Consider the following 15,431-nt stretch of genomic DNA (forward strand, 5'->3'; position numbering starts at 1 on the left):
AGTCGTTTTTTGGAAAGGGAACTGCCGCTGAGAATATAACCCCATCAGATTGGCCTGTGGGCGAGTTTGCAATGCATTTTCTCCACTGATGAATCATGAGGGAGGGCTCCGCTCACTGGGGCGATGCCACCCCTGGGCAGGTGGTTCTGGGTGCTGTGAGAAAGCAGGCTGAGCCAGCCACGAGTGAGCAAGCCAGTAAAAATGCTCCTCATGGCCTCTGCATCAGCCCAGCCTCCAGGTTCCTGTCCCGACTCTCCTCAGAGTTGCCAGCCGAAATAAAACGTTTTCCTCCCCAAGTTGCTTTTCAGTTATGGTGTTTTATCATGGCAATAGAAACCCTAACTAACACACATGTATACCCACACGTGAAAACATTAGTTGCAAATGATAAACTATGATGGGAAGGTTTGTTTTAGCTGCTGACTCTAGCTCAGGGAGGGGCTAGCTCTGCGGTTGGCTCTGCTGACAGAGTCCTGGTGTGGTACAGGGAGGATACACGGACCTGACCACACTGGCTCTTATTGCAAGTCCCCCCTCAGAAGAGACATTAACCTCTTCATCCTCTAATCTCAGAGGGAATCCAGTTACTCCATGGGGGTGGAGCCCCAGCCTCTTGGAGGCCCCGCCTCTTCTTTATTTTTTCATGATAGGGTATCTTTGTAGCTTTGGAGCCTGTCCTGGACTTGTTCTAGGCTGAGCTCTGGGATCGCAAGCAGCCATCTCATTTTAGCTATGTGGCTTTTAGTTTCTTTCTCGCCCATCCCCCGCTGGAGGTCAACACCACGGTTGGGAGTGCTCTGCCAAGAAGCAGTGCTCAGCAGGCTCAAGGCACTGTCTACACAGTGAAACACCAGCAGCCCTGATTTCAAATCTAAGGGTTTGCACCCCGGAGGCTGAATCCCGCCTGGTTTTCTTCTTTCTCCCCTGCAGGCTCAAGTCCCTGAGCCGGAGAACGCCGGTATGGGGCCTGAAACAGCAGCCTGAGCGAGGACTAGGGAGACGCTGAGATGCTTCTTTCTGGGGAGACCTGGCTGGATCTCCATCCTCCCACCCCTTGGGAACTCAGGACACAAAGCCTGTGGACATCCCAAGCCACACATTCAAGCCCCACCTGCATTTCCACTAACTGCTATTTTGAGTTACAAATGCCATCTGACCAAGTAAAGGAGGACTAGCATCGTGCATACATTTAGAATGGTCTGGACCTTTGAGGCTGGTGGGTATTTATGTGTGTGCCTGTTGTGTGTCCAGAGCACTTGTAGCGCTGCACAGAGGCTGTCACTTGCTGTCAAGACGGGAAAGTGGAGAGCCAGGCCTGCATGCTCACAGCTGTCCACTAGGGGGCGCCCACGCTCCGCAGAGAGGCCGCCATGGGCGGAGAGGCCACACTCCGAAAAAGAAAGTAAGATTGTGGAAGGAGATTGCTTAATCTTTAAAAATCCCAGCTCCATAACACCAAGCCTCTCTTTAGACTTCATGAGCACGAGATGAGGCGATTTTCCCTAGCTGAGCGGCCTAGAGCCACTCAGAGGCAAGGGTTTGGACTCAGTGACTTTTGTCCCTTCAGACATTGAAGGGGCCAGGAAGCGTGTGAGCACGGCTGAAGTTTCAAACCCATACCCACCCCCACCCTCTTGTCCCCTCTTCTGTAACACTGGCATGCTGGGAAACAGATACCTCCTGCCTTTCTCAGCCCAGAGGCTTCACTGCGAGTACTGTCCAGCCACACCACATCTGGGGCCTGCCCATCCCTGGATTTGTGTATCTGGACAGTGGGACAGTGAGCCAAAGGTAGGGCCTTCCTTGGCGGCCTGACTCTCGGGGTGTGCTGGGTGAGTTGATCTGCCTCTACTCTTTGGGGCCTCACTGTGGGCCAGGCCTGCTGCTGCTGGCTGGGAGTAAGGAATAGAGAAGCCAGGCTTTGTCCCAGGGACTGTGACTTTCGGGGAAAGGGGGATGGTCTAACTAGTAAGCACCCAACAGCCACCGGTGGTGATGACAGAAGCCACCAAGGGTCTAGACAGAGAATAACCAGGAACCAGGCAAGGCAATGGACATCTGTACTCCCAGTGTGTGGGAGGCTAGGGGCGAAAAATCACAAGTTTGAGACTAGCCTGCGCTATAGAGAAAGAGTCTGTCTTAAATATTGATTAACTGATCGCGTGAGAAAAGGCTAATGAACATTTAAGCCGTGAGTTGACAGATGGGATGGAGTCAGCCATGCAGAGGCCAGGCAGGCAGACGGAGAGACACAGAAAAGGAAAAACCTCAGTCGTTTTCTGAAAGCTCCTGGGGCTGCTGGGTGGGGGTCTGACAGGAGAAGGAAACTGATATCGCAGTTCAGCAGGGTCTCTGTGTGGCTGTCACAGCAGGGTGGAGAGGGAGGGCACAGGCAGGGATGCTGGCTGGTGTGCAGAGGTGTTCTTGTCCGAGGTGGGAGGGGACTGGCTGGATCTGTAGGCAGGAATGGAGGAAGCCCAGAACAGGATCTCGGACCCTTCCTCCTTTTGCCCTGCCCTCGGGCTGGGTGGGTTGTGGTTCTACCGGCATCAGGCTCCAGACCTCAGCCTGGCCTCAGATCACCTGGCACTGTGGCAGACCCATCCCTGAGTCCAGGTGAGGCTGAGAAGTCCTCAGCTGGGCCCTCCCCAGAGCCTAGGATTGGTACCCACTAGGACTCCGGTGACTTTGTTATCCCCTTCCAGACCCAGGCGAGGGCTGCAGTGGTGATGGCAGTTGCGGGTAGAGGGCCGCCATGATAACACAGCACCTTTATCTTTTGACTTCCTTTCTAAATTATTGTTTTGTACCCTGGACAGTGGCAGGGACACCGTCCAGGTACAGCAAACAGAGCAGAACCCATCCTTGGAGGCAGAGGGGATGCCCCAGCCAAGCCTGTAACCAAGGACCATGGGTGTCACATGGCTGGGGAGACGGGAGGGACATTCTCTTCCCTTGATCCTTGTGGGATCATTCTTTCTTCAGGTCTCATCTCTCTTGGTACAAGTGAGCCTGAGTCAACGCTCCTTCCATGCTGGGGATGTTCATAGCTGAGCTCCACTCATGCTGCACGGCCCGCCTGCTGCCTCCACCTCTAAATGAAGACTGGGCTTCAGATGGTAGGTGCAGCTTGCCCAAACTCAGACCTATTGTAAGAGCAGAGCACCCCTAAACAGCAGGAAACTTGGGGTACTCAAGAAGATCACACAAATCTCCTTAAAGGACTGAGAAAATCCCAAGGTGGGGTCCGGGCACAAGCCTGGGGTGACATTTGAAACACCACAACAGGGTCCTGAGATGCACCTTGACCCATGGGACCCCTCCCTCTCCCCAGAGTCGGGTGTTTCCCTTCCACTGGAAATGCCTAGGAAATGTCAATGGTGGGCCCTCCCTCCTCCCTTGAGTCGAGTAGCAGCTCAAATATATTATACATATTAAAAGAATATATTCTCTGGCAGCCCTGAAGGGGATAATGAAACCTATATATATATCTATATATTTATACACAATGGATTGGCTGGGAATGCTCCGAATATCCCTCCAGCTGTGGCAATTCTTTGATATATGGCACAGGACTGATGCCTCCCCACCAGCCCCTGGCGGGAGACATTAAAGATTTAAAAAAAGGGGGGGGGGAGAAGGAAGGAAGCAGAAGGAGGAGAAGAAAAAGGACACAGCTGCTTTTGCCCGTGGCTGTACAGCGGGAAGCTGTGTTTAAATATTAAAGCCACCCATCACCCAGCCCAGCTGTCCGCCCCCTCCAGTGGCCTGGGACTGCACTGGGTCTCCTGTAGCTCTGAGTGGCTAGAGTTAGATCCAGACAGTTGAGTCTAGACCTAGTAGTGTAGCGTGGGCGAGGGGGTGTACTTCAAGTCCGACCTTAGCCTTCAGGCTTACCTTGTCTGGGGGAAGGGCCTGATGGGGGAGTGAGGAAGGGTGTGGGCAATTTGAGGCAGATTTAGGCTTCACCTTGAGTGATGGTTTGGCATGACATGACCGTGTCCTTATGACATGGAGTTTTGGACTGGATCTGGGAATTTTAAGGTGTCTAGGAATCCTTGGACACATTACCTGCCACTTTAGGGCAGCTCTGATGAGTTGGGGTCCTCCTCTGAGTGGGTAGAGAATCTTATTTCTCTGCTAACTCTTCAGGGTCCCCGGCAGGGTCTGACTTCTGTTGTGTCCCCAATGTATGTAGAAGAGGCACTTTGTAGATGTCTGTTCATGATCAGGGAGGGACACAGAAAGGCTCACAGTGTTCAACAACATACTTAGAGGTGCTCAGAAGTGACCTTCAGGAAGGGCCTTGCAGGGAAAGCTCTGGCCACTGAAGGAACCCAAACAGAGGCCACGTGAGTGAGGATGCTAGAGAGAAGTTGGAGCATTTGATGGGAGCTGGCTGTGACGTCCCTTCCAGTCCACATTTCTATGATTTTAATATCTGATGATTACATAGAACCAGCAATGGCTGGGGAGAGGAGACAGCAAGCAGTTTGGGGGCTCTCTGTGTTGGTGGAACGTCTTGATACATGGCCTTGCTCCCTGAGTGCCTCTTAGGGTGCGGGCATTCCAGGCAAGGGACATCTTGGCCATGTGACACCCATGTAGTCTAGATCCTTGGTTACAGGCATGGCTGGGGCATCCCCTCTGCCTCCAAGGATGGGTTCTTCTCTGTTTGCTTTGCCTGGACGGTGTCCCTCTGCCACTGTCCAGGGTACAAAATAATAATTTAGAAAGGAAGTCAAAAGATAAAGGTGCTTCTTCAGACTTTAATACTGGGATGGAGTTTGGAACCAACACCCTGTAGTTACTGAAGGACAACTCTGTTTGCTCATGGTCACACAGCTCCAGGAGAGACTAGTAGTGGCTGGAGTGTGTTGAGCATCTGCCTGGAGGCCGAGCCAAGCTCAGCACCCTGATTTGTTGCTTAGGCTGAGGTCTGAGGAACAGACCTGGAGACACATATACATATGAAGGTGGGCCTGGGCAAGAGGCCTGATGAGGCTACAGGGCTGTCCAAGGAAGGGGTAACCCAAGCAAGATGATGACATCAGGAAATGCCTTATCTGGTCCCATGGGGGATGGGGCCATGCCATGTAGTCTGGGAGGGCAGAGCTTTCAAACTCTTGCATCTGTCAGTCACTGGCTAAGACCCACTATGGTGCCTGATGTCACAGGGACTTAGGAGACACTGCAGTCTCAGGTGAAGCTACTTATTAGCATAAAAACTGATGATCTGGGGACAGAAGGAGCACAGAGTGGGCCTGAAGTGTGCAGTGAAGACATGGTTCCACAGGGGCTCGCCCCGTCCTTACAGCAGCCTTAGGACTGCTATTTTGACTTTTCAGATGGGAAATACAAGGTACAGAGAGGTGGAGCAACTTGCCCAGCAGGACACAGCCAGAGGATGTTCCAGCAGGGCAGAGCCCTGGCCAAGTTGGTCCTGAACTCAGCTCCTGTCACCTTCCTCTGCTGGGAAGGGGGTGTGGCTGAAGGGGGAGGAGAAGGTGCCCGCTGTGGGAGGAGCTGTTGGTAGCAGGGAGGTTTCTGATGAGCCGAGGGGGAGTGGCATTGGATGTGGCAGCGAGGAGGGGTTCACATAAAGTTCCCTTGCCCACCCGGCGTCCTCAGCCCCACTCACTGTAAACTAGAGCAACAGGTACCTGTTCTCTCTGCTACTGAAAGAAGTAAGGTGTCTGGTCTAGCCCTTGGCCCAGCCCATGGGGGCTGAAAGCAGAAGCTGCTGTGTCTGTCAGGCCAAGGAGTGCCAGGCTTTGGCCTAGGGAGGAGAAACAGTGCTAGGCTACCAGACTAAGTCTGGAGTGTTAGAGTGGACAGTGTCCTTGGGAGCCAGATCTGGTAAACTTCCCATCCACTGGGTCATTTCAACCCCAAGGCACTCTAGTGGTTATAATTTATCCCAATAAATCCTGGAGAATTCCAGAATGGCCAAGTGATTTCTCTGGGTTGTAAGTAGGGTTTGACTTCAGGTCTGCTGTCGTGTGTGTGTGTGTGTGTGTGTGTGTGTGTGTGTGTGTGTGTGTGTGTGTGTGTGTGTGTGTGACCCTGGGCCCTTAGTTGCTTATTGTGTGAACATATATACAGTTGCACTGGCCTGCCCTGTACCAGGCTTGGTGTGTGTTGAGAGGTGTGGTAGCAGACAGAGCAGGCCCTGGCCTTAGAATGCTCACTGCCCCAGAAGGAGAGGGCAGTCATGTGGCTTGTTCTTCAACCTCTTTCTGCCGCCAGAGTGTCAGTCGGGCTGGGGTCAGGGAGGCGGCCACCAGAGCTGAGTAGGAGTCAGTCAGCAGGCCCAGAAGATGGTGGGAGGGGCTTGTGATCCAGCCATGGGTCAGCATGTACCCAGGCTCAAGGCTGGGAAAGTAGGGCCTCAGGAGGTTCCACGGGAAAGCCAGGTGGTCAGAGAGAAGAGCTGAGGTAGTGGAGGCTTCGCCCGAGAGCCTGGGTAATCATGAATGTGCCTTTAGCAGGGGGCATATTTACTTCAGTGTGGGGTATGGACGGGAGGTCTGAGGGCCAGCAGGGCACCAGGAGAGGCTGCCCATATCCAGACGTGAAGGAAGTGTGTGGCTGGGTTAACACTGGCTTAGACAGCTGTGACCTGTAGCTGGAATCTTCTCTCTGTACTAGCTGATTCCTAGTCACAGCCAAGGCTTGTGAGTGGTGAACTCCCGTGGTCATTGACATCGGGCTGGGACCAAAGGAGTCAAGGTTGGGGATGGAGCTGGTGGTGTCTAGTGGAAGGACAATCCCACCCCAGAGCTGCCTCCTCAAGCCAGAATGGAGCCAGGCTCCAGACTTCCTGGCTGCCTAGGCCGTGCTTCTGGGCCCTAGCAATGGACTCCCAATGGGATATTTTAGCCAGGGATTTGGTTGCAGATGGGAAGGGCAAGTTTCATAGTCGAAAGCCTCTGGAATCCTGGCAGGTCCCCAAGCCTACCTTCAAAGCCCGAAGCAACAGGGGCTCCTTGCCACCAGCATCCACAGATCTCCATTCTCAGGGTTTCAGGGCCAAGAAACAGCTTTACCACCTGCCTGTTACTCCATAATATAGTCAGTCCTTTGGCTGTGCAAATCTTCCAGATGCCCTTTTTAAAGACGCACGCCTCTATAGGAAGTCCTTACTCTGGGTCCACATTGACAGACAGTTGAGATTGGAACTGTTTGTTGGCTAGGACTCTGTGTGGCCAGTAGTTAGAGGAAGAGTGTCCTGTTCAATCCAGGTCACCATACTCTGGCCTAGGAGCCCTCTTAGAGGACAGAGGCACTGTGGGATTACTAGGGAGAGAGGAAAGTGAGGTCAGGTAAACTGAGGAACCAAGCAGGTCTGAGTAAACACCCTATTAATAAACACCTTGGTCTATGGAGGTGCTCCTGGCCGCCATCTCCAGGAATTGGCAACACTGCCGTTAAATGAAAGTATTGCTTTACAAGCATCTTCACCAACTCTTAACACTGGATAAGCTGCAAGCTGCTTGACAAACATCCTGGTGGGCAACCGCACTCGCATCGAGTGTGCACACTCCTCACAGGTAACCTTCCTTCCACAGCTGACTTATTCCACAGCAGCACCTAGGCAGGAGGCGGGAGCCAGGGCCCAACAACAGCAGTTAGGACCGGGCTGGCATTAAGGAGTCTGGAGAGAGAGGCCCACCATCCTGCCTTGTGGGGTAGCCACAGTCCCGTCAGGTCTTCCCCAGCGGCAGGCTGGATCACCCCTCCAGTGCACCCCAGGCCACCCCACTAGCAGCAGTTGCTCAGCTCAGGACTTGGGTGAGCATGTGAGCAGAAGATGGAAACAGCCAGGACGTGAAATGCATTATGCAGCTGGGCCTGCCTGCCCTGCCCCCCCCCCCCGGGCCTCGCTTCCTCTTTTGTGTCAGAGATGAAAGTCCAGACAGAAGTGTGTGGGAGCTGAGTGACTGCAGCCCCTCTCCCCTCCTCCTCCCTCGGCTCTTTTCTCTCAGCTAACCCCCTCCCTCCAGTCTCAGTCTTTAGTTCTCTTCACTGCTGCCCGGTGGCCTGAGTCTGCTGGCTTCTCCCCTGCCATTCCAGCTGCCTCTCATGTCTGGGTCCTTCTCCTGGCGCGCCATCTTTCAAAGCCTTTTCCTTTACCTCACCTGCCTCATCTCAACGTGCCCTTTCTGGTACTCCTTTTTCCTAGTTTTCTTTCTATCTATCTATCTATCTATCTATCTATCTATCTATCTATCTATCTATCTATCTGTCATCCTCCACATCTTAATCCAAGTACCTCTTTCCTCCAGGAAGGCTTCCTTGATCCTGAGCCTAGCTGTTCCTGTATTCTCTTCCCTCCTGGAAATGTGTCCTTGCTTTGAGCGCTGCTACTCAGAAGAGATGAAGACTAGCTGTAGCCTGGGTTCCTGGTATGCAGTAGGCGCTTAATGACGATTGCTTTTCTCTCTGACTGTCCTAGCTCCCTGGGTGCTCCTCTGCGTGTGTCTCACTTCTAGGCTCAACAACTCCTGGTGGTCCTGGCTGAGCCTTGGCTCGCAGCCTCCTGTTCCCACAGCTCTCAGAGTGGGGACTGGCACCAGCATGAGGCTCAAAGTGACAGGTGCCAGCCAGGAGGTGTCCCCGTCTCTCCTTTGTTGAAGAATTGTCAGTGCCAAAGAGAAGGGGACTTGACACTTCAATCCAACAACTGGGCCAACATGCCTTGTGACCCTGGGCAAGCCATGTCATTGGTTCTCCATCTGTGGAGGTGACAAGGAGCAAGAGGACAATGGATGAATGTGGACTCTGAATAGTAAATGGTTTCTTGGTGGCTGTGACCTCACATACCTACCCTAAGAGAGCAAGAAGTCAGTCTGCAGCCCCCAGAGAGCCCAGACCTGGGGTCTTGAAGTGCTAGGGCTCTTTAGTGAGTGGAATCAGTAGAAGGGAAGTCAATGCTTGTGATTATTGAGCGTCTACTGAGTACAGACACCAGACAAGGCTTGGGCTCCACCAGCAAGGACAGCAAGATTCTATCTGGCTTCCCAGAAGGTTTCACCACATTGCATGTCCTATAGCTAGAATAGAGCACTTGTGTATAGGTAATGGAGACATCCAAATGGGACAGCCGTTAGGACCATCCTACTGTGTGCAGGCAACAAGGATGCCAGGGTGGGACAGCCATCAGTACTACCCTACTGTGTACAGGCGACAAGGATGCCAGGGTGGGGCAGTCATCAGGACCACCCTACTGTGTGCAAGCAGTGGGGATGGCAGGATGGGGCAGTAGCCATTAGGACCACCCTGGTCAACTTGAATGTAGGCGCCTCGGTTTGCCTTGTAGAGAAATTTCCCAGCAAGCCCCTCATCAGAGGTCACATGTGCTGGAAATTGAAGGGTCAAAGTCTAGATTCTCCTGACTTTTTGGCCCTGTTTCCTGGGGACCTTGGCTCTATCCACCCTCTTTCCAAGTCCCAGTCTTGCTCTCTATGCTATTAGTGACCTTGAAGATCTTCCCAGCAATGTAAGTCGGTGGAGGAGAACAGGGGACAGCAAGGGCACCCAGCCTCGTGTCCGCTCCTGGGCCAGCCTGCAGAGGCTGCAGAACTTCTTTTTCTGGTCCAGAAGGGGTTCTTATTATTGCTTCCAAATGACTTTTGCATCCATTTCTTTGCTGCATTTTGATTTTGCATTCAATTTCCGGTCCATTCATGTGTCTGCGCTACCTGGGGGATGTGAAATTGAGGCAGCCGAGAGTGCGGTTTGGCTATGCCTGACAGCTCCCGCTCCTGAGAGTAAAGCATGTGCCTGACAGGCCTCAGCAGGAGGCTGGGCACTGGGACCGATGCCCCTGCCCAGCTCCAGCAGATTAAATCAGATGAGCCCCGTGCTCTGAAGCTGGGCCCCACCCCACTGACCCGGTGCATATACCTGGGTGGTCAGACAATGTGGGAGCCTGGCCAGAACTGGAGAGGAGGTCAGATGTGTGGGGCTCTGGATTTTACAACTTGACATCTAACTTGGATGTGCATTACATGCCCAGGGAGACCAGGGTTCAAGTTCCAAATTGACCTTCCTGACAACTCTGTAACTGCCATCTGTAGACTGTTGGAGCATGTAACCTGACCTGGCCACTTTTCTGCCAAACCTTTCCATGATTCCCCATTTCCTTCAGTCTAAGCCCTCCCTAATGCCTTTTCTGCTGACCAGGCCAGCTGCACACCAGCCTCCTCCCTCCTACGCACGCCCCAGCATCTCCCACAGGCTCTTATTTCCCTTCCTCTAGATGGCATCATGTGGAGTAGGTCCCACACCTTACTTGACCCTCAATCAATAACAAGGGAAGGCTCAGAGAAGGTAAGCAAGTTGCCCATAGTCACACAGCAGGATGTTCATCTGCCAGTCTAACTTTGGAAGCCATGCCTCTGAGCCTGGAGTCTCAGAACCCAGCAGAGACCACCTCCTGCTAGTTCCCACACTCACCAACCCCCACCATGCTCACCACTTTGGTTTCCTGCCCTCCTAGGAGTCCCTGAAGCTGTGGCCTTATCTGCACGCTCCAACTTTTTTATTTGTTTAAGTTTTTAGAACACCCAGCCCTGCCCTAAGGAAGGTGGCTCTGTGCTGAACACAGGAAGTGAACGCGAATCAAGATTAGTCTCCCCTCAGACACCTCTTAGACAAGAATGAAAGGAGCTGTGAGTTCTTCACTCCCTCTCCCTTCCTCCCTCCCTCCCTCCCCCCCCCTCCCGCTCCCCGTGTGTGGGCACATGCATGTATCACACCACTCCATCCCCTACCCCATCCTTGGGGAGTCTATGGAGACAGAAGGTTTTATCTGGAGGAAGGGCCTAACAGACATCATGAATCACATCTGAGGAGAAAAACGGAAATGATTTTTTTTTCCTCCATGGTTTGTTTAATGGGGTGGACATAAAGCGGCTGGCAAGCTGGAGAGCCAGGCATAGTTGCTTGAGCAGGAGGGAGCATGAATGTCCATCATAATTACCCCTACTTCCCACCTCAGATACTCTGCTCAGCTGAGGTCAGGGTAGGGATGGGGCAGCTTGGATGGGTGATGATGGGTAGCAGGAGGAAGGAGGGCATGCATGAGACCCTTTCTGGGTCTGTTTCCTCTCCGGTTCAGCTGTCTGGGATCATGAGCCCTGAAATGACAGCGTATCTCAGTTCTTTCCGGTAGCAATCCTGTAGGACTGCAGCATCAGCAAGGGGCCCCAGGAGCCCCTAGACAGACTTTGTTCTATTTCCAAACCGTCCTTGTACCTAGAGAGTTTGGCGTCCTGAAGTCTGGAAAATTGGTCTTCTCAGAAGGTCAGGGTCGCTGAGCACTGGTGGCCCGTCTTTAATCCCAGCCCTCGGGAGGCAGAGGCAGGTGGATCTCTGTGAGTTCGAGCCCAGCCTGGTCTACAGAGCGTTGGTTAAGAGTGGTTCATGCACACTGGGGGGCAGCTTCTTCCCCTTGCTATTGTCTAGCCACAGTTCAAGTTCACTGCTGCTTGGAGCTGGGTAGCTCTTGTAGGCTACTGGTAGAGGCAAAATTAATACAATTGTGTTGGGAAATAGTTGGACAGGACAGTAGTGGAACAGTCTGCAGTTCTATGTCCAAGTTCATTCCAAGAGCCTGTCCCACTGCATGCATGCGTGCTACAGCAGACAGGACCAACTGTAGATACATTGGCAGGTACACTGGCATGCTGACACAATAAATTTTTTAAATAATAAAAGGCAAGAGCTGAAGAAGGCTAGACATGATTTCAATATAAATTAAAACTAGGTAATGAGGAGATAGGTCTTCATTATATTAGTCTTTAGGTGTTTGAAAGAATTCATAATAAAAAGGAACTGTAGTTTTAAAAGTCCTAAAAAACTGTAGCCTTGTGATCTTGGGAGAGTTGCAATCTTGGTGTCAGCAGGGATAGAAAGATCCAGCTGGCAGGGGGCCACGAGGCTCTTACCCAGTTTTGGACACATAGCGCTGCCTGCAGTGCTTAGCTCTCAGTGGAAGATGAAGCTGTTCCCAGGAGTTGGGTGGTGAGACAGGGAACCCTTGTCTGCACACACTGCCAGCAGGAAGGGTGCACAGGGGATGGGGTAACAGGCCAGGGGTCCGTGGAGGGGTCAGGGTAAGCTGTGAGCAGGGCTCCTGCTGGGAGAGGTTGAAGAGGGGATACCAGAGCAAAGGGAGGGACAATTGTCCACAATAACAGAGAGAAGCCACACTTTCTTTGACCTCCCCTCTGGAGACCTGCTTGACTTCCCAATTCCTTCACGGCCCATGACCCAAACTCTGGTTCCAATGCCTGGCGTGGCAGGGCATCTTATATCCCTTTCACTTGAGCAGCGTGTTCCAGATTTATGTGTTCCTGACTATGTGGGCCATTTTGCCTCATGTGTCTCAGCCCAGGGGTCATCAGCTATGGACTTGAACACCCCTCCAAGGCAAATCTAAGTGATACCATCCATTTGGGGACCACCTCTGCAGTGGTCCCTGTTTCTTCCTCCCCACCCCAAAGTGAATCAGCAACTTGGACAGGGAGTGTCTGAAACGAGACAACTCTGTCACACTATGGTGGCTGAACGAGTGCGTCACAGGTGTATGCATGTGTGTGTGTCTGAGTCACACAGGAGCATCTGTGCATGCGCACATCAAACTATTGCTTTCACACTTACTCTTAGCCAGAAGACTGAGAAGCAGGAGAAGCAATGAACTTATCTTTATATTTAATCTGTGTGTGTGCATGTGTGTAAGACATTAACTGTTACAGTTCACTTTTAGTATGAGGTGAATTTAGAGTTCATCATAGATAAATGGGGGCACTAGGCCCCTCCTCCCCTAGCCAGCAGCCGGAGCCTACGGGTCTAGGTAGTCTCAGTTCATCTTAGTGTTGGGAAGTTGCAGTCTGCTATACGACTAAGGCCATGCAACAAAAGAGGAGGGACTCTTAAGGCCTGCGATATATATCAGATACAGCTTTGCATCCTGAACCAATAGGGTGGGCAACTGGGGAGGGGCAAAGCTAGACCCCTGGAAGACTTCACCCTTCTTAAATAACTCAGTCAGTGACAACTAAAAGGGACAGAGGAATGTGATTAGGGACGTAAATCCCACCACTCTGTGCCAAACCGGAACATCAGCGCCTTTTGTCCAAAATGATGCCCCTGCTTTTATAGAACCAAAAATAAATCTGTCTGGCTTTTGCTATTCTGAGTCTCCAGCGTTCTTATTATGGAATGAGGATCATTGCTTCTTATAGTTTGGGGCCTCATCTGGGATTTATGTCTTTGAGACAAGAACCTCTTGGTCTCTGGAGAGCGGAAGGTATATACTGCCCCACATTTGGGCAGCCCACTCTGCTGGATCTTGGTCTTTTCCTAGCACTTCAGATAAGACCCAAGAGAATTTTTGAGAGAAGTGCAAACTGATGCAGGGCGCTTGGAGAGTTCACCAAGGAAAAGGAGTGTGACGTCAGCCAGACCTTATGTATGAGCCAAAGTAGGAAAGCTGGCAAGGAACATGGTACCCCTTGGTTACTCAGCATTTGGAGTAAGGTGAGAGTGTGAATTAAAATACAGTCCCCTGTACTACAAAATGGGGTTCTATTGTGTTTGTTTCTTAATCACCTTGACACAACCTGGAGTCATCTGGGAAGAAGGCACCTCAATGAGAAAATGTCTCCATCAGACTAGCCTGTAGGGGTGTTTTCTTTATTAATTACTGATGTTGATGGTTCCATCCCTGAGCAGGTAATCCTGGGTTGTATAAAAAAGGGTAAACTGAGCAAGCCATGGGGAACAAGCCAGTAAACAGCACTCCTCCATAGTCTCTGCTTCTGTTCCTGTCTCCGGGTTCCTGTCTCTGCGTTCCTGCCCTGCTTGAGTTTTTGCTTTGGCTTCTCTCACATATGGACTATGATTGGGAAGTGTAAGCCAAAATAAAACCCTTCCTTCTCCCAAGTTGCTTTGGGTTATGGTGTTTTATCAGAGCACTAGAAAAGAAAACTAAGACAGATGCCTTCCACGTTCTACATTGTATGACAAAGTCAGAGACAAAATAAATAAATATAGGTGGGTAGTGGTGCTACACACCTTTAATCCCAGAACTCGGGAGGCAAAGGCAGGTGATTATCTGTGAGTTCCAGGACAGGCTCCAAAGCTATGGAGAAACCCTGTCTCTAAATAAATAAATAAAGTTAAGACCAAGGATTTGATACAGACCTTAGAATGAGAAACAGGATGGAGAATTGAATACTTTACACTGACAATACATATTTCAAAGAGTGGTTGATGTGCTGTGTGGCAGTTCATCCCCAGGGCCAAGGAGTACCCTTCACCTTGGATACAACACAGAACCCAGTGTTGTAGCTTGTATGCTCATCTTTTCTTGAGATAAGGATACATGGGCAAAATACAACTCACCACCAGAGTCTGTTGCTCCTATTCCAGGCTGTACAGGCCAGTGCTCCTTCCTTTCTCAGTAGGAAAGTGAACTCATGTCTCACGTGACAGAGGCATGGGTCCTCTCACCCGCTGGGGAATCTTGGAGTTGGCACCCAGTTCCTAAATGTCTCAAGCAACAGAGGAGCAAATGGCAGCCACTCTGCACTTAGTGTGTCCTGAACTGACATACTGTGATACTATGGACAGAGGAAACCACTCAAGCCTACCACCCGACTAGACCCCACACTGGTTCAATGGATCATACTCTTTACCCAGACCTTCAACTCTCCCCCTCCTAGCAAAGTTAATGCTAGCATTAAGAGGTCAGTCCTTGAGTCCTCTGATGTTGACAATGACTCTATAGGAAATCCTCAAGGGAATTCCAAGTAAATTTAAAACTAAAACCAAATAGCTACAGGATTTGGATTCAAATATGCTATATTCAGTAACTTAGAGTGTAAAATGATAAACAAAGATTTAATCAATTATACCAAGGATGTGCTTTGTGTCTAGTCACTAACTGAATGGCTTGAATAGGCTCACACTTGACATGATGCTAGCCGAGAAGGGAGATGTTTCTTATTATGTTTGGTGGATGGTGTTGTACTTTTATTCCCAATCATACAATTCTGATTAGACAATTACCAAGGTCCTTCAAGGATTAACTACCCATGCCAAATAATAAGCAAAAAATTCAGGAATTGATGATCCATTTATAGACTGGCTGGAAATAGAAACAGTTAATGGTTTCGTTCCTAACTTACGGCTGTAGTAGGAATATTAACTGTAGGAGGACATTATTCCTTCTCTAAGGAGGTTAATGAAAAACTCATTGAAAGAGCAATCAATAAGCAAATGCCTGTAACACATTGACATAATCTAATGCTTTTAGATACTGGATTAGAACATTGGTCTTATGATAAAGAGAGTCAGAGTCTTAGAGCAATTTTAAATAGTGAAAATAAATCTGAATATAAAAGTGAAATTTTAAGAAG

General features: G+C 50.8%; 1 long non-coding RNA gene across 2 annotated transcripts in view; it reads left to right on the forward strand.

Annotated features, from left to right (window-relative positions):
• Positions 1 to 1,488: 1,488 nt before the first annotated feature.
• The window catches only part of LOC121134577, a 42,705-nt gene continuing 28,762 nt past the window's right edge, over positions 1,489 to 15,431 (forward strand). The window contains exons 1-3 of one of the 2 annotated variants that reach the window (XR_005871680.1): positions 1,489 to 1,832; positions 2,986 to 3,119; positions 5,349 to 5,946. This is a non-coding gene — a long non-coding RNA (uncharacterized LOC121134577). Of the gene's footprint in view, positions 1,833 to 2,985; positions 3,120 to 5,348; positions 5,947 to 15,431 lie in introns of those variants that run through there. The other variant, XR_005871679.1, reaches the window with a different exon arrangement.

This window comes from Mesocricetus auratus, unplaced genomic scaffold (assembly GCF_017639785.1).
Source record: "Mesocricetus auratus isolate SY011 unplaced genomic scaffold, BCM_Maur_2.0 Super-Scaffold_100028, whole genome shotgun sequence".
In the NCBI taxonomy this organism is placed as follows: Eukaryota; Metazoa; Chordata; class Mammalia; order Rodentia; family Cricetidae; genus Mesocricetus; species Mesocricetus auratus.